Source organism: Periplaneta americana, chromosome 6 (genome assembly GCF_040183065.1).
Source record: "Periplaneta americana isolate PAMFEO1 chromosome 6, P.americana_PAMFEO1_priV1, whole genome shotgun sequence".
NCBI classification, from domain to species: Eukaryota; Metazoa; Arthropoda; class Insecta; order Blattodea; family Blattidae; genus Periplaneta; species Periplaneta americana.
Genome location: NC_091122.1, coordinates 22,985,317 through 23,005,659, shown reverse-complemented (window position 1 = coordinate 23,005,659; position 20,343 = coordinate 22,985,317).

Genomic DNA, 20,343 nt, shown 5'->3' with positions numbered 1-20,343 from the left:
TTTTTCCCTTCATTATTTTTCTGTTTTGGTACTTGCAATTAAATAATGAATGTCGACTTCAAGAAGAATGTAACTTTATTCATATCAATCTCTTGTTCCTTCTGTTCCCTTTATTCTTTGCTTCTCAGTTTCTCTTTCTTTAACACACTTTTTTCATTCTTCCTTTCACTCATTACTCCTATTTTCCTTTTTCATTTCGCACATTATTTTCTTCTTCCTCTAAATTTTCACATAATTATTACTTTTTTCTTCCTCTATGATTTCAAAGGGTTACTTTCTTCTTCCACTATGCTTTCACTCACTACTTTCTTCTTCCTCTACGCTTTCACTCACTACTTTCTTCTTTCATTATATTTTCACACATTACTTTCTTCTTCCACTATGATTTCACACGTTACTTTCTCCTTCCTTTATGATTTCACAGGTTACTTTTTTCTTCCACTATGCTTTCACTCACTACTTTCTTCTTCCTCTGTTCTTTCACTCTCTACTTTCTTCTTTTACTATATTTTGTATATTTTGACACATTACTGTCTTCTTCCACTATGATTCACACATTACGTTCTTCTTCCTCTATGATTTCACAGGAGACTTTCCTCTTCCACTATGCTTTCACTGACTATTTTCTTCTTCCTCTATGCTTTCACTCAATACTTTCTTCTTTCACTATATTTTCACACATTACTTTCTTCTTCCACTATGATTTCACACGTTACTTTCTTCTTCCTCTATGTTTTCACTCTCTACTTTATTCTTCCTTTATGCTTTCACTCTCTACTGTCTTCTTCTTCCTCTATGCTTTCACTTTCTACTATCTTCTTCCTCTATGCTTTCACTCACTACTTTCTTCTTCCACTATGATTTCACACGTTACTTTCTTCTTCCTCTATGCTTTCACTCATTACTTTCTTCCTTCTTCATGCTTTGACTCATTTTTTTCTTTCTCCATGCTTTGAACGTTAATTTCCTCTTCCTCTATACTTTCACTCATTACTTTTTTCTTCCTCCGTGCGTTCACTTATTACTTTTTCCTTCTTCTATGTTAACATTACACTTTTTTCTTTTATGCTTTTAATTATTACCTTCTTCTTCATCTATGTTTTACTTAATACTTTCTTCTTCTTCTTCTTCTTCTTCTATGCTTTCACACATTACTTTCTCCATACTCTATGCTTTCAAATATTACTTTCGCCTTACACCATGCCTTAACACATTATGTTATTCTTCCTTTACACTTTAACACATTTTCTTCTTCATTTATGCTTTCACTCATTACTTTCTTCTTCGTCCATGCTGTTACACGTTACTTTCTTCCTCGCCTATACTTTCTTTTTCCTCCATGCTTTCACTAATTATTTTCTTCTTGCTCTTTGTTTCATACGTTACATTTCTCCACCTTTTTTACTTTCTCATTATTGTTTTCCTTTTTATTCTCCAAAAGTTGTCACTTCATATTTTCTACCACATATTAATTACTTCCTCCAGTTCTCGCTTTCCCTTTCTTTCATAAACTGCTTCAAATTTATTATTTTTACATATTTGTTGTATTTTTATTTTTCACACACTACTTTCTCCTTCTTCTCCTTCACATACATTATTTTTGTCTTTCTATCTTTACCACGTTACTTTACCATTGTTTAATTTTTTGTCTTTCACACATTATATACTTCTTTCATTCGAAAATTTTTCTTTATTCATTTCTACATTCTTTCTTTAAAAATTATTTATTTCTTTTCACAGAATCATCTACATCTGTCTGTTCATCCATCCATCTATAATCTGTGTTATTTCAAATATTTTCTTTCTCTCATTCCTTCTTTATTTCCTCACTTCTGTTTTTTTTAATTCCTTGTTTCTCTCTATCTGCCTTCCGCAAATTTTCTTCCTCTTCTCCTTCCCTTCATTAATAAATTTCATCTTCTGGCTTATCCTTTTCTCCTTTTTCCATTTTTTTCTTCGTCACTCGAATATGAGTTCAATTATTTTTATATATTTTTAATCCTTCACATTTTTTACTCATCTACAGGTCTCTGAATTAATCTAGTTTTCATTTCGTTTTCATATAATTTATTAGAGAACCCAGATAGCAACGAATTCCACTTTTTCATATGACTGATCACGACTTTATTTTGTATATTTTTCATTACTATCATTTTCATTTTCACATGACTGATCACGACTTTATTTTGTATATTTTTCATTACTGTCTATCACTCACTTCTAGAGGGACATTTTTTTCCACAAAAAGTCACATGAACTGCTGAAGATTGACACTGGTTCCCTTGCTGAGAGATCGGCAGATCTTCTCGTTTATCCATTCCACTCGGTCGCTCTTCGACATAACTCGTTGTTACTCTGATAGACTGCAGTCACATTCGGCGTCGTTTTATCGACACTCAAAAACGTTCTCGGATCCCAGGACACAATCTTCAAATAATGAAAATATGTAAATGAGTGGGAGGGAAATAGAGGAGCAATGACGCCGTCGTGCTATGCAACCACCCGAACACCACCACTGTGCATTATATAAGAGCCCGCCTCTCATGATTGTCTGTCATATTGCATTCTATGTACTACAATGGCATCCAATAAGGGGTCCGCAACCCCGTACACAAGCAGAATATGTGGACGATGCCATGGAATTTATTAAATATCTGAAAATTGGTGTTAAACTTTATGGCGTTTAAAAATTTCGGTATGAAATATTGTATGAATGCCAATTATAGGATAAGGAGATATAAGGTACGAAATATGCCGGAGGATTAAAGGAAAGTTTTCATATTCAAGCGTTTTGCATATTGAGAACTGACAATCAGTAGTAAATTAGCGAAACGTTCCCAGATATAATTTAATCATTTTCTCAAAGACCTGAAATAATTATCTAAATTATGAAATAATCTTATTTTTTTAAAATGAATTTCCCATTTCTTATAAGAAATGAAACTATTACTATTATTATTATTATTATTATTATTATTATTATTATTATTATTATTATTATTCACTATCACTTTTACTTTTTAACTTTGCTCTAGAATATGCCATTAGGAAAGTTCAGGATAACGGAGAGGGTTTGGAATTGAACGGGTTATATCAGCTGCTTGTCTATGCGGATGACGTGAATATGTTAGGAGAAAATCCACACGCGATTAGGGAAAACACAGGAATTTTACTTGAAGCATGTAAAGCAATAGGCTTGCAAGTAAATTCCGAAAAGACAAAGTATACGATTATGTCTCGTGACGAGAATATTGTACGAAATGGAAATATAAAAATTAAAAATTTATCTTTCGAAGAGGTGGAAGAATTCAAATATCTTGGATCAACAGTAACAAATATAAATCATACTCGGGACGAAATTGAACACAGAATAAATATGGGAAACATTTGTTACTATTAGGTTGAGAAGCTTTTGTCATCCAGTCTGTTGTCAAAAAAATCTGAAAGTTGGAATTTATAAAACAGTTATATTACCGATTATTCTGTATGGTTGTGAAACTTGGACTCTCACTTTGAGAGAGGAACATAGGTTAAGGGTGTTTGAGAATAAGGTGCTTAGGAAAATATTTGGGCTAAGAGGGATGAAGTTACAGGAGAATGGAGAAAGTTACACAACGCAGAACTACACGCATTGTATTCTTCATCTGACATAGGCTAATTAGGAACATTAAGTCCAGACGTTTGAGATGGGCAGGGCATGTAGCACGTATAGGCGAATCTATAAATATATATGGAATGTTAGTTGGGAGGCAGGAGGGAAAAAGACCTTTGGGGAAGCCGAGACTTAGATGGGAGGATAATGTTAAAATGGATTTGAGGGAGATGGGATATGATGATAGAGTCTGGATTAATCTTGCTCAGGATAGGGACCGATGGTGGCAATGAACCTCCGGGTTCCTTAAAGCCATAAGTATTATTATTATTATTATTATTATTATTAGTAGTAGTAGTAGTAGTAGTAGTAGTAGTAGTGGTGGTAGTAGTATTAGTAGTAGTAGTAGTAGTAGTAGTAGTAGTAGTAGTAGTAGTAGTAGTAGTAGTATTACTATTATTAGTATTATTGGTTTGCTTATATGAGGGCGGCAATAATCCTCCTGGTTCCTTAAATCTATTTGTAAGTAAGTATTATTATTATTTCTCTATTTTAATACCTTACATCATAGCAGTAAAGTCTACTCTTGTGGTATAATTCCAGGCTACGTATACCTATCTAAGAAGTAATTCCACCGCATTATTAACTATTCAACGCACATTCATATTGTTATATTCCACAATATTTCTGACAACTATTCCGAAGAATGATTACAAGAAAATGTAATTCCTTCAAATGTACCCGACTGACCAGTTTCGATGTTATTTTCATCATTATAACAGGGAACCTGAAAACAGTGCTGGAACTCATTAGGATTCAACAGATGATGAAAATAGCATCAATCAGGTTCAATAATAACATTGTTTAAAATTTTAATCCTTATTTATTAATTTAAATAACTTAACAGTTAATCAGTGGAAAAATAATAAATGAAAGAAAATAGATAATAGAAAAAAAAAGCAAGAATGACTTAAGGAAATGAAATAACAATAGGAATAACATGAGAATAGTAATATGCGTTACAAGAGCGGTATGTTGAAGTTTTCATGTTTGAGGGAAAATTTGAAAAAGCGAAACGTAGTTGAGCTTTTTTAATTTCCGAGAATTGAAAGAAAACATACCGCTCGTGTATCGTACATTATTTTGTGCGAAGATCGTTTATTACATACCTGAAAGAGGAATTTCTAATTAGTTGCAATGAAATCTCCATCTTGGTTTCTGTTCAATGACGGCAATTTTGGAAAACAAAAATATCTATCTTCAACATTGTTGCTTTAAAATGTTTTCTGTGTTTACTATACTCCAGCAGGCCGTGATATGTCTGTCTTTTTCCCCCCCAGTCTATAAATGCGAACTTAAAACAAACGGCTTCCTTAATGTTACTTGCATTACAAATGCAGTAACTTTAGTGGAGTTATAGAGTTTACTTAATTTTTGCAAATATTTAAAAACAATAATTAACAGTGCAATTTAGGTGAAATTTCAGTGGTAAGTTTCCAATTCATAATTATTACTATATTGAACGTCTCTAAAAATAATATGTTAAAAGCCTAAAGCAGTAAAATGAATATGTCACTTAAGCGGTAAGAAGAGGGAAATTGTTATGTGTGTTGGGTTGGTAATACTGAATGTGGAATTTTAGACTTACAGCGGGTTGGTTTTGTGCGGAAGCCAAGCAAATACGCACGATCTCGCACAAATAAATAATAAACTTACAAAAGAAAGAGAGGAGGGTAAACATACAATCAGTGTAAAGAGCATAATATGTTGAAGAGTACAATTAAGTACAGGCCTCGTCTTTGTTATGTGCGTATTGTTCATTCATTCATTCATTCATTTATTTTATTCCATAGATCTTACATGAGCAATGAAGCTTTAAGATGTGGAACATGTCAACATTATACAATATTACAATTACAATTTTTACAAATTTTTATAGTTTTACAATTTAGTAATTTTCTACAATTTGTACAGTTTTGTACAATTTTTTTTACATTTTTTTACATTTTGGCGAGATGTAGTGAGATGAGATGAGGTCCGAGGATTCGCCAAAATATTACCCGGCATTTGCCTTTTCGGTGGGGGAAACCTCGGAAAAACCCAACCAGGTAATCAAATCAAAGGGGTTGATGCCAAGGACTCGCCATAGACCATCCGGCTTCAGTCCCACGGCTGGGGAAAACCTCCGAAGAAACCAAAGTCCAAAGGGGGATCCAACCCAAGCCCGAACGCAGCTCCGGATCAGCAGCCCAGCGACTCTGTCGACTGAGCTACATCGATGGCTCTACTAAAAGTATACAATACATAGCCAATCAGATTATTAAATTTACAAACGCAAACGATCATTCATAAGTTGAGCTATATTATAATACAAAACAATTTAATTAAATTTAAGGCATAAACAATTCAACCAGTTGTGATATACAGAAATTGATAATACATATCATGCAAACTACTTCAAATTACAAACACAAACAATTTATCAGTAGAGCTATATATATTACTATTCAATTTAAAGCATATACAATTCATCGGCCAAAACTATACAAATATATACAATACAAAGTAGCATACTTTCATTAAGCTATACAAATTTGTGCAATTAATATCAAGTAGATTAATTCAATTTATAATCATAAACAATTCATCAGTTGAGCTATACATATTACCATTCAATTTACAGTAGGTCTATATACAATTCATCAGTAGAGCTACACAGACTAGTAATCATTTTAAGAACATATACAATTCATCAGCCAAACTATACAAACATATACAATCAAATTATTTCAATTTACAAACTTATTATAAGCTTAAACAATTCATCAGTTGACCTATACAGTATACTATTCAATTTACAGTACATACAATTCATCAGTTATGCTAAACAAAAAATACAATACATAGTAAACAGATTAAGTCAATATAAAAACATATTTTAGTTGAGCTATATAAAATTGTACATGTCATTTAAGTAGAATATTCAACTGTTATAGTTTCTTGCCGTGTATTTTTGTCACTCTGTGTAATTCTTACCTTATTGGGATTCACTAAAAGTAAAATTCAAATACAGTTATACCAGGATGGGAGGAGCGGTCGGTCTGGCAGACAAAGACGTCTGGTCAGGTGGAACTCGTTGAATGACAGCGTCTGTTCAAGGGCTGCGCCAATTAGTCGCTTCTCACTCCGTATAGGAATTCCATTAGTATTCAAATTAGCATCTGAAGCCGCTGACAACAATTTTCCTAGCGTTATGCCGCCAATAATGCGTACGGACAGTTTTCTATTATAATTATATTTTATCTTCTATGTAAATATTCCCTATATATTGCATGTTAATTTAATTGCTTATTCATTGTAATTAGTCGTTTAATTATTTTACAATCAAGATAGTCACTTGATAATGCGTGAATTTATTCATACGTTAATGTATAATCTTTTTTTCATTATTAGTTACTAGCTGTACCCGTGCGTTCCGCTGCACTTGTTAGAAATAAATATAAAGTAATTACATAATTAAAATAGGACATCTGGTCCAGGGAACATTCGTGTTTGATAGAAGGATAAATCGTTTAATATGTCACTTAATTTAAATTGTATTTAAATAATTAAAATGCGATCATTTTGGTCCAGAGACACTCATTTAGTGCAATGATAATTCCTTTAACACATTTCTTAATTTTTATTACATGCAGATAATTAAAATATGATCATTTGGTTCAGAGAAGATCCGTTTTTGGTGCAATTTGGTCCCATCAAAATTTTGCTTGGAATGAAACGTATCGGAAATCATTTTTAAACAAACTTTTGTTATGCAACTTTTTTCACAAAAATCAATAATAAGCCACATATTTCGGTTTATTTAATTCAGACCCCCTTATAACCCCCCTTTTAAATAAAGTATTTTTAATGCCATATAGCCTAAAATCTAAGTTACAACGAACTTAATTTATATTCCAATTTCCATATAAATCGGTTCAGCCATTATCGCGTGAAAAGGTAACAAACATCCAGACAGACAGACATACAAACAAAAATTTCAAAAAAGCGATTTTCGATTTCAGGATGGTTAATTTTACATGTTAACACCAATAATTTTTGGAAAATCGAAAATTACCAGAAATATTTTGGCTACAGATTTATTATTAGTATACATATAGATTTTACGACGCTTTATCAACTGATGTGGTTATCTAGTGTCCGAGTGAAATGAAGGTGATAATGCCAGCGAAATAAGTCCAGGATCCATAGTCGAAAGTTACCCGAGATTAGAGTGGATCGGGGGAAGATGCCTCACGTTTTCTTTGATTGAAAATTTAAGATAATATTCATTTAGTTTTGAATTTCATATTGAAATATCAAAGTCTGGAAGGTATTTTGAAACTATATTTTTGGTACAAAATAGAAATCATTAATTACCTTGTTTATAGATACAGGTTTTCTTCTTACATTCACTGTAGGCATCTTCCCCCGATAGTCGGGTAAGATGGCAAATGTAATTAACACAGTTACTGATATATGTATTTTACCTGAACTTGGTTTGATACATGTATATAACAAAATTGACTTAATCTAAAGCTCATGGACACTTTCTCACTCGTTTATCGCTACTTAGCAACACAGTCATTGGACAGATTTCACTGCCGTGTGCAAGAATCGTGAAATAACTTCTTCCACACAATAAATTCAATCCAGTACATTTTTTTTTGTCATCATTCTTTTTTTTAGGCGGCGTTTAAGGGTACGGTAAACAATCCCGTATGTTGCGGTGCTGTAAAACAATTCATATCCCCTGTTCTAACAGTTGAATACTGTCCTCAATCCACTGACCTCTATCAGAGCACCTTATGTATTGTTTACGCATTCCCTGCAAAGAAAACAAGGAATAAAACTCTTGCAAAAATTTGCCATCTTGCCCCGAAAAAAATTGAACATCTTCCCCAAGTATCGGGGTAAGATGCCTAGTGCTGTGACGCAACCTAAGATGGCGGAACAAGGTCGTTGGTTGTTAACAATACAAACTTTAGAACCTTTACAACAATATCCATTACAAATGTTTGACAGTTATTACGAATTCAAGGATGTATTAAAATTGTAACATACTTCTGCAATTATTTTATAGTAGAAAAATGAGCTGTTTGCTTGCTCTTCTTCTTCTCACAACAAGAACACGTGGCAAAATGAGTTAGCTTCCACTCTACAGACATTCAGCTATCTCAGTGATCATGAAGATATGCGCGTGGCGTTCTCTCTTGAAAGAATGTGAAACTACAAAGAAATAAGCATCTTCCCCCGATTCACTCTATCTCAACCAGGTGACTTGTCCCTACCAGAATTTGAACCCTGGCCCGCTCGTTACAAGATCAGACGTGCTACCCGCTACTCCACAGCGATGGACTATAATCTTTCCCGTCCACTCTTATATATTCTGTTTCATGTTAAAAATTTCTCGATACTCGTCAAGGTAGGTCTAACGTCACCACTTTGCATTAGTTTGCTTAGAAAACAATTACTTTCTAATTATTCATTCAACAATTTTCGATATATAGGGTAGACTCTTGTACCTTTAGCATAGTGTACCTTTGAACATTTTTTGTTTTTTAATTTTTGCTGCTACCTTGAGGACTCAAACTGAAGTAGATTGTAGACAAAGCAGCTAAGTAGCTCTGGTCGTAGTTTCAGTTTGATTTACTTCAAAGTGTGAGTTCCGTGCACAAAAGTTTTTTAGTACCAAAACTAAACATTTCGTTCATTGATAAATGTTTTATAACACAAAACCAGATTGTATTTGTTAATATCTTTCAAGTACGATGTGTTCCCTATCATCTGGTGAGTAATAACTTATTTTAATTTCCATGATTTATTCAAATCTCTAGTTTTGGGAGCCATAATTGTTTAAAAGTGCACCCTCTTGTACCTTTGAACACAAAACATCTTGTATCATATATATTATTTTAATGTACCGAAGTACATATGATATTTCCATGCAGATATTCTGCGTCATCATACGATGAAAGAGTAATGGAACGGAGAAAAATTCTCTCCGGCGCCGGGATTTGAACCCGGGTTTTCAGTTCTACGTGCTGATGCTTTATCCACTAAGCCACACCGGATACCACCCCGGCGTCGGACAGAATCGTCTCAGATTAAGCTCCAACTCTTGGGTTCCCTCTAGTGGCCGCCCTCTGCACTACGTCATAGATGTCTATGAACGTAGGACCGAAGTCCAACACATGTGCTGAGGTGCGCTCGTTATGAGTGACTAGTTGGCCGGGATCCACTAGAGGGAACCCAAGAGTTGGAGCTTAATCTGAGATGATTCTGTCCGACGCCGGGGTGGTATCCGGTGTGGCTTAGGGGATAAAGCATCAGCACGTAGAGCTGAAAACCCGGGTTCAAATCCCGGCGCCGGAGAGAATTTTTCTCCGTTCCATTACTCTTTCATCGTATGATGACGCAGAATATCTGCATGGAAATATCATATGTACTTCGGTACATTAAAATAATATATGTGATATGCGTAAATCACTTCGTGATTTAAGACGGCGCTTATTCCGTCGGATCCCGGCCAACTAGTCACTCATAACGAGTGCACCTCAGCACATGTGTTGGACTTCGGTCCTACGTTCATAGACATCTATGACGTAGTGTAGAGGGCGGCTACTAGAGGGAACCCAAGAGTTGGAGCTTAATCTAAGACGATTCTGTCCGACGCCGGGATGGTATCCGGTGTGGCTTAGTGGATAAAGCATCAGCACGTAGAACTGAAAACCCGGGTTCAAATCCCGGCGCAGGAGAGAATTTTTCTCCGTTCCATTACTCTTGTATCATGTCAATGTTCCAAAGTAGACGACGCTATCGGTTTTTGTTCTTCTTTATTTTAAGATCATGTCACGAAGTAAGTCTGGAGTTAAGAGACCCCCAATTGATACGGATGCCTTGAAGAAAGCTGTTGAAGCGTTTCTTGCTCCTCCAGGAAATAAAATCTCAATCAGAGAAGCCTGCTCTGGTTTATGATGGCAAATACATTTTAAATATGATTGTCAGTTTTTACAGCTATATTCCATGTGTTCCAACTTACAAGAGGGTATGTTCCTAGGTACATGAACCTGTTGTACCTTTGAACACATTACATATCCCGTCATTTTATTTTTTCCATCCTTAACAGGTATGTAAAACAGGAAAATACATACAGGAAGTTGTAAAGGAATCAACAATTTTTTCAAGCATTTTTTAATTTAAAAATTTCATTTACCAAAATTAAAAACAAAAATAAATAAAATGTGAAAAATATTTAAAGGTGCAACAGTCTCCCCTAATCATCTAATAATTTGTGGACAGAATGCGTTACGGAATTAATGTAATGCATTCATCATTCACTGGAAGCTATTGCCAATCTGTCGTAGGATAATGAATTGATTTACATCGTCACCACTTCTACAGCAGACTGTACTGGGGATTACTTGTGTGGACGATTGTACACACCCTTAGTCTATTAAAATTGTCTGTGAGCAATACTGGATAAAGTCATAAAGTAGGCCTATATGACTAGAAGGCGTGGAGCACCCCCTCTCCTCCGCCCCTGGTCACCGCAGTATGATGAAAATAGTTCGCTATTTCTTTATTAAAACGTTCCGAATACATCGCAGAATGCCGTGTGGAACGCGGAATGGCCTCTTCGTTTTATAATATAGGAGGATGGGGCTTGAAGACGGTAACGGCCGTCGATAGACGGACCGACCAGGCAATTATATGAACAGAACGTGCGTGTAGTGAATTAACAAAGCCTTAACTCACATTTCACAGCAGCGGAAATCACCCTTCACATGTTTCGGCAATGAGTTACAATTCACATCGTTACGACGAGACGTTAACGCATTCAGTTTCTTTGTCATAGATCCGATGATATCGAGTGTAAAGGCTGGTTCACAATAAACGGGGAACGGAAACGACAACGAGAACGAGAACGGAAATAATGTTGAAATAAATGTACTTAAATGTGAGCATTCACAATAGTTACAGTCGCGACGCTGTTATTCCCGGCGTGACTCCTCCTCTTTGCTTACGTCTTAGGAAGTGAACGCTCTACTACTGGGTTCAAAAAGTTCCCGGAATTTTACTACCATTTTTCGTATTAATATATAACTAGGGATATTATACATTTGTTTTGTTGGTAACATTCATGATGTCATTTCCTTAAAGTTTGTTGATAATGGCGATTGTTGGTTTTGAGTTGTAGGCAATTGTTTATCATAGTGTTTTGTTTGTTCGTCGCATTTTGTAATTATGTCCACAGAGCAACGTACAAACATCAAGTTCTGTGTTTTGTTACACAAAACTCCTGCAGAGATTTCTCAAACAAAATTATTGCTGGTGATGAAACTTGGTGCTACTTGTACGACCCAGTCCCTAAACGACAGTCATCTGAGTGGAAATTGAAAATATCTCCTCGGAAGCAAAAATTTCCTAGGGACACTTCCAAAGGCAGAGTTATGTTGGAAGTTTTCTTCGACTCTCAGGATCTCATCCACCATGAGTTCATTCCAGAAGGTCGTACTGTAATGAAAGAATTGTACGTAGAAATCCTCCTTCGCCTCCGGGACTCAGTGAGAAGGAAACGTCCAGAAAAGTGGGTAGAAAACAACTGGTTCCTTATGCATGACAATGCACCTGCTCATCGCGCAATTATTGTAAAGAATTTTCTTGCCAGCACAACATAACTGCTTTGGATCACCCACCATACTCTCCTGATCTCTCACCACCTGATTACTTTCTGTTTCCCCGTCTGAAAAGTCATCTGAAAGTACGGAGATTCAATGCTGAAGAGGTTATCGCAAACGCGACGAGAGCACTAAGACGGGTTTCACAAAATGGCTTCCAGGCCTGCTTCCAGGAACTCTACACGCGTTGGCAAAAGTGTGTTGTTGCGGAAGGCAACTATTTTGAAAGGAATGCTGTAGAATAGTGTTTAAAGTACGTTGTTTCTATGATACTAGCAAATTCCGGGAACTTTTTGAACCTAGTATGTATAAAGTCTAGGTAGGTAGTATCGTTCGCCATTTTTGTTCTTTCGTTGCCGAGTTACCAGACGGGGGATATATTTGTAAAACCGTTAAACATCATCATGTCGTAGCTCCTATGATAATAAATCAAACGCACTGTAATTCAGCAAATAATTGAGCGGCAAATAACGTCCTCGTGTGCTTTCTGCGAGCGCCAATGAAAGAGCCAAAATGGCGGGCGATTATATTAAGTATTTATCCAGCCTTAGGAAATGCTTAACATCTTCATCAGCGAATCACAAGGCGCACACGTTTAAATGTAGCCGACCTGCAACGTGATTGGCTGCCGGAAATTAGAGCGACGGGACTATAATTGTGAATACTCACATTTAAATACATTTATTTTAACATTATTTCCGTTCTCGTTCTCGTTGTCGTTTCCGTTCCCGGTTTATTGTGAACTAGCCTTAACTCTGTGAGCCATTTTGGCCGATGTTGACTCAGGTTATCTCCATGACTCCATTAAACTCTACTGCTACCAAGGTTTATTACAAATTACTATTACCAAGGGGCATATTCAATTCAATTCGATTTATTTTAGCCATTAGATATACAGTTTTAGGCTTTGTCAGAATACATTGAAAATATATAATACATATGGAAAAACACTAATAAAGAAAACAGTAAAATTTAAATAATACAGTGAAAACTTATAAATTAAAGAAAACAGTTCACCCTGTTCAGAAAACACGGGAATTTTAATTTGAACAAAAAATAGCAGACATAAATCACATTCGGGAAGAAATTAAACGCAGAATAAAATGGAAAATGCCTGTTATTCTTCGACTGAGAAGATTTTGTTCTTTAGTCTGCTTTAACGAAACAGAAAGTTAGAATTCATAAAACAATTATAGCCTATTACCAATTCTTATCTATGATTGTGAAACTTGGACTCTCACTTTGAAAGAGGAACAGAGGTTAAGATTGTTCGAGAATAAGGTGCTTAGGAAATTATTTGGGGCTAAGAGGGATGAAGTTACAGGAGAATAAAGAAAGTTACAAACGCAGAACTGCACGCATTGTATTCTTCACCTGACATAATTATTACGAACATTAAATGTAGACATTTGAGATGGACAGGGCATGTAGCACGTTTGGATGAATCCAGAAATGTATATAGAGTGCTAGTTGGGAGATTTGAAGGAAATAGGTCTTTGAGAAGACAGAGACGTAGATGGGAGGTTAATATTAAAATGTATTTGATGAAGGTGGGAAATGATGGCAGCGACTGGATTAATCTTGCACAGGATAGGGACCAATGGCGGAGTTATGTCATAGCGGCAATGAACCTCCAGGTTTCTTAAAAGCTATTTGTAAGTAAATAAAACCAGTATTTTATAGATACTGGAGGCATTTCCCATAATATGTCTCCTGTAACTTAAAATGCTTTTAAAAACAAAATGAATTCTTAACATATTCCTTGTGCCAAATACTTTAACTGTCTCAACAAATAAATTACTCTTGAAAAACGAATACTTCCGTCATTAAATCTTTAAAGGCTGGTTCACAATAAACCGGGAACGGAAACGAGAACGGAAATACAATTTAACAATATTTCCGTTCTCGTTCTTGTTGTCGTTCCCGTTCCCGGTTTATTGTGAACCAGCCTTCAGTCCATCTCCGTCAGTATTATATTGATACTTTCATTAGACATTCACGAATTACGAAAATATCGATGAATAATTGAGAATGACGATGAATGGGCCGATTTTCCATAAACTTTTTTTTAAATTTTATTGAGTCTTCAAGCATTGTTTTCGTTCACCGCTTCCAAATCTTTAAAAGGAACATTTCAAAATACAGACCTACAGTAGGCATACAAGAGGCGGGATATCTAAGTCACTGATCACTCAAATATTTCTGTAGAAATATTCCCAAGATGGGAGAAAGGCAAGGCCTCCTACAGCAAAGGAGGAGAGTCCACAACGTCAAGTGTAACAGCCACCCATCATTCTATGTGCTTTATAGCTGCGTCTACCAAGGGTGACACTGCCAACAGGTAGTAGAAAGGACAGTGTATCATCCCCTTTCACTTGGGGGGTGTGTGTGTGTGTGGAGCATGGTTGAGGGATTGAAGTTATGGGGAGGATGTGGGGGAAAAAAAAGGCGTTAGAAACAATACAAGGGGAAATATAGATAGTTATACACACGTTTATAGTAGGATGCAATAGCTATGACGCGAGGTATGCATATACACACAGGAGTCAATTTCAACCACAAGGGAAATTTCGTATCCAAATTATATGAACTCCCGCGAGGGGTGAACGCCTCCTCTTTTATTTCCTATACCGAATCATTTCTATTTATCATAGGTGTCAACTTTCGCCGGCACCCACATATAACATTCTGATGTATCACCCGAGGGCAAATGCAGCAGCTATCAACCTGATAGGCATTCCATTCTCATCGCGTCAAGGCTTAATCTTTTTATCATCATCAACACCATCATCATCATCATCATCATAATCAACGTCCTCACAATCACCACCTCCTCCTCACAAGTACCACTTCCCCACTGCCATGATAATAATAATAATAATAATAATAATAACAATAATAATAATAATAATAATAATAATAATAATAACAATAACCTAATATATACAGTTTGAATCTTAAGTAATGTCATTCATTTCAGCGGGTTATTCTTTGAGATATTCATAACAAAAAAGCTTCATACAATTCTCATTTCTTTGTCGTGAAATAATATTTCAAAGAGTGTATACATCGGACACTCTGTATAATATATTTTATATAAAAGAAAACCGGCCCCGGCGTGGCTCAGTCGGTTAAGGCGCTTGCCTGCCGGTCTGAAGTTGCGCTTGGGCGCGGGTTCGATCCCCGCTTGGGCTGATTACTTGGTTGGGCTTTTTCCGATTTTTTCCCCAACCATAAGATAAATGCCAGGCAATCTATGGCGAATCCTCGGCCTCATCTCGCCAAATACCATCTCGCTATCACCAATCTCAACGACGCTAAATAACCTAGTATATGATACAGCGTCGTTAAATAACCAACTAAAGAAAAGAGAACCTAGCCAACGCCGAGTATATTGTTAGTAATAATAATAATAATAATAATAATAATAATAATAATAATAATAACAATAATAATAATAATGATAATGATAATGATAATAATAACCTAATATATACAGTTTGAACTGTAAGTAATGACATTCACTTCAGGGGGTTATTCTTTGAGATATTCCTAACAAAAAAGCTTCATGCAATTCACATTTCTTAGCTATGAAATAGTATTTCAAAGAGTGTATACATCAATTTGGGACACTCTGTATATTATATTATACAGGGTGTTTCCGGGCTGGTGTTACTAACTTTCAGGGATGATGGGGAAGGGCACATGTATCAATTTGAGATAAGCAAGGTCGCTTGGTCCGGAAATGACTGAGTCGAAAGTTATAAGCAAAAATATTTGTGTAGAAATGAAATTGTAATTTGGCACAACGTGCCCTCCTTCCCTTAACCTTTGAAACAATCATGGAAAGATAGCATGGGCGGGATGTCTCCTACGTGGGTACTTAAACCCGATACAATCTGTGAGCTTGTCTACTGTTCCCATTGGCTCATCCGTATTCGAAAATCAGGTCTGCTTATTCCGCTCTCGAGTACTTCTCCATTTCACTAGGACTGATCGACTGGACACTGCAACTTGTACACATACACTGCTGTCTACAGACCTGCATATCAGGACCGACTATGTCCGTTACACATTACGCTATCTGCATTGCTTTAGTGTAGTTCCCTGTCCCCTCCCCTCAGACAGCGCACTGAACGGAATATTGTAGGTAGACAACGTAAACAGCGTCAGATGAATACAGTATGTGTAAGACGTACAGATAAATACACATAAATAAGGTGTACAGAGGAATAAAATTATTTCATTTCCACAGAAATATATTTGCTTGTAACTTTCGACTCAGTCATTTCCGGATCAGGGTTCCTTATCTCAAATTGATACATGTGCCCTTCGCCATCATCCCTGAAAGTTACTAATATCAGCCCGGAAACAGCCTGTATACAAAAGAGAATCTAGCCAACGCCGAGTATATTGTTAATAATAATAATAATAATAATAATAATAATAATAATAATAATAATAATAATAACTTAATGTTTCAGTGCGTAGGAATATTTAGATGTGTTCTCAAAGATAATATTTGCTTTTCTCCTTCCGGTGATGGCGACCCAGAAACTCTCTACATTTTTCCATGTTTCTTTTCTTCTAGAATTCCCAAACTTAACTGACCTTGCTGACAATATCTGGAAATGGGTACTTTAGAAAGAACGCAGGCAATGACCATGACTTTGCAGAACTATTTCTTGGATATCATAGATACTGAAATCGTATATTTAAAAGAAAGGGAAAAAGAGGTGTTTAGAACTGATTTTTGGAGCCATAAAAATATTTTCTCCTTATACTTCATATAGTAAGGATATAAAAGCATCAGTTTGGAATATAGCCTACATTTTTCCATAACAATAGTCACTCTCAAACACGATATAATAATAATAATGTAAGATGGTCGTGAAAGACTGCTGGTCCTTGATTCAGGCTTAGCATCTTCCTTCCACAAAGGGCTTATCTGAAGGCAGAATAATACAGTATCGAACATAAAAACTTTTGTGATTTTATGTAGCAATAAGCAGACATGTAAACACGGTATCAAAGCAGCGAAGGAAGCGTTCTTGAATATTAAAGGATTTTCTCTGTATTGCCGGATCGAACAAAGGAGAGACATTTTGTGAAACTCCCTTTGAAGCTCAAGTTAGCTATTAATCCCAATGACAAAGATCATCCTACTGTTTTCAAGATTCAGCTGGATTGAGCCTGATTTGTAGGCTTGCTGCTACTTCAAAGCAACAGTCTATGGTTCAATGCCTCTGCAGACATGAATTTTTTATCAATTGATAATGTATTGTGCTGACTTCATGTTTTGTGAGACCCACCATGACTTCTAGTGTCAGATGGAAGCAATATATAAAATATGGATTGAAGATGGAAGAACACTACAGATGTAAGGTCCTTAATACATATTACTAATATCATTTGGTTATAATAATACTTACTTACTTACTTACTTACTTACTTACTTACTTACTTACTTACTTACTTACTGGCTTTTAAGGAACGCGGAGGTTCATTGCCGCCCTCACATAAGCCCGCCATTGGTCCCTATCCTGAGCAAGATTAATCCAGTCTCTACCATCATATCCTACCTCCTTCAAATCCATTTTAATATTATCATCCCATCTACGTCTCGGCCTCCCCAAAGGTCTTTTGCCCTCCGGCCTCCCAACTAACACTCTATATGCATTTCTTTATTCACCCATACGTGCTACATGTCCTGTCCATCTCAAACGTCTGGATTTAATGTTCATAATTATGTCAGGTGAAGAATACAATGCGTGCAGTTCTGCGTTGTGTAACTTTCTCCATTCTCCTATAACATCATCCCTCGTATTCTCAAACACCCTTAATCTCTGTTCCTCTCTCAAAGTGAGAGTCAAAGTTTCACAACCATACAGAACAACCGGTAATTTGTTTTATAGGTTCTAACTTTAAGATTTTTTGACAGTAGACTAGATGACAAAATAAATAAATAAATAAATAAATAAGTAATAATAATAATAATAATAATAATATTTGACATTACGATTCCTGACATTATTATTATTATTATTATTATTAATATTATTATGTTAGGAGAAAATACACAAACGATTAGGGAAAACACGGAAATTTTACTTGAAGCAAGTAGAACGATCGGTTTGAAAGTAAATCCCGAAAAGACAAAGTATATGATTATGTCTCGTGACCAGAATATTGTACGAAATGGAAATATAAAAATTGGAGATTTATCCTTCGAAGAGGTGGAAAAATTCAAATATCTTGGAGCAACAGTAACAAATATAAATGACACTCGGGAGGAAATTAAACGCAGAATAAATATGGGAAATGCGTGTTATTATTCGGTTGAGAAGCTCTTATCATCCAGTCTGCTGTCCAAAAATCTTAAAGTTAGAAGTTATAAAACAGTTATATTACCGGTTGTTTTGTATGGTTGTGAAACTTGGACTCTCACTCTGAGAGAGGAACATAGGTTCAGGGTGTTTGAGAATAAGGTGCTAAGGAAAATATTTGGGGCTAAGCGGGATGAAGTTACAGGAGAATGGAGAAAGTTACACAACACAGAACTGCACGCATTGTATTCTACACCTGACATAATTAGGAACATTAAATCCAGACGTTTGAGATGGGCAGGGCATGTAGCACGTATGGGCGAATCCAGAAATGCATATAGAGTGTTAGTTGGGAGACCGGAGGGAAAAAGACCTTTAGGGAGGCCGAGACGTAGATGGGAGGATAATATTAAAATGGATTTGAGGGAGGTGGGGTATGATGATAGAGACTGGATTAATCTTGCACAGGATAGGGACCGCTGGCGGGCTTATGTGAGGGCGGCAATGAACCTTCGGGTTCCTTAAAAGCCATTTGTAAGTAAGTAAGTAAGTATTATTATTATTATTATTATTATTATTATTATTATTATTATTATTATTATTGGTGAGAAAACCGTTCTAATATTATTACTCATATGGTCACTATTTTGCTGAAGCTGCTGTTGTCTACAGCTTCTGAATGAGTAAGAAGTAACAATAATAATTATCGTTTATTTCTGAAAAAAAAAAATCGGTAGAATTTTAAGATCTCTGTAAAATATTTATTGAGTTGTAGATGTGCATAATGTTGAATTAGTTCCATAATGATGACTTCCATCTCTTTTAAAAGTTAAATGTATGTAACATACCTATGCATGCAAGTTTCCGTATAACTAGTGCATCTTCGCTAGACGTCTGAGTTCAGTGATATCGCGGCATGCTGTAGATTATAATAACTAATTAGAGAGCCTGCTTTCTTGGTGAAAACAGTTCAAGCATCTCAATTTCTCTTCCAAGTTTGTAGCGAGCGAAGATTATTGGCAATGATTCAGTCAGTCAGTCAGTTCAGACGGTCTGTAGGTTTGAGGCAGCGGGGAAGAAGGAAGAGGCAGTTGGGTTCACCTCCGACAAACATTTATACTGCAGGATAACCCGCTGCAGAAAAACTTTCTAATTGAAGTCACAATATAATAATAATAATAATAATAATAATAATAATAATATTAATAATAATAATAATGGCTTTATTTAACCTGGCAGAGTTAAGGCCTTAAGGTCTTCTCTTACACTCAACCAGGATTAAAATTTGCTTACATAGTTGAACATAAAACTGGATCGGAATTAAGTAATTACATACTGATACAATTTAGGTACATAATGAGATCAAAAGAGGTAGTTACATAAAAATTTACTTCATAAAATAAAAATAAACATAGTGGAATAGGCTACATATTAATATTGTTAGAATCAAATACGAATCACATAAAAACAGAAGCCCATAATTTAATAAAAAATGTACACAGTAAAAATAAAAATAAACACATTAGTATACATATTAGTATTAGATTACAATTAAGTAGGATTTATATAATTAGATAAACCAGAAACCGACAGTTGAATAAAATGTACACAAAAAAGATAGATTAATAATCAAAAAACAATACAGTGGGATACATACTGGCGTTAAGTAATAAATGAACACGATTTACATTATTACACAATAAAA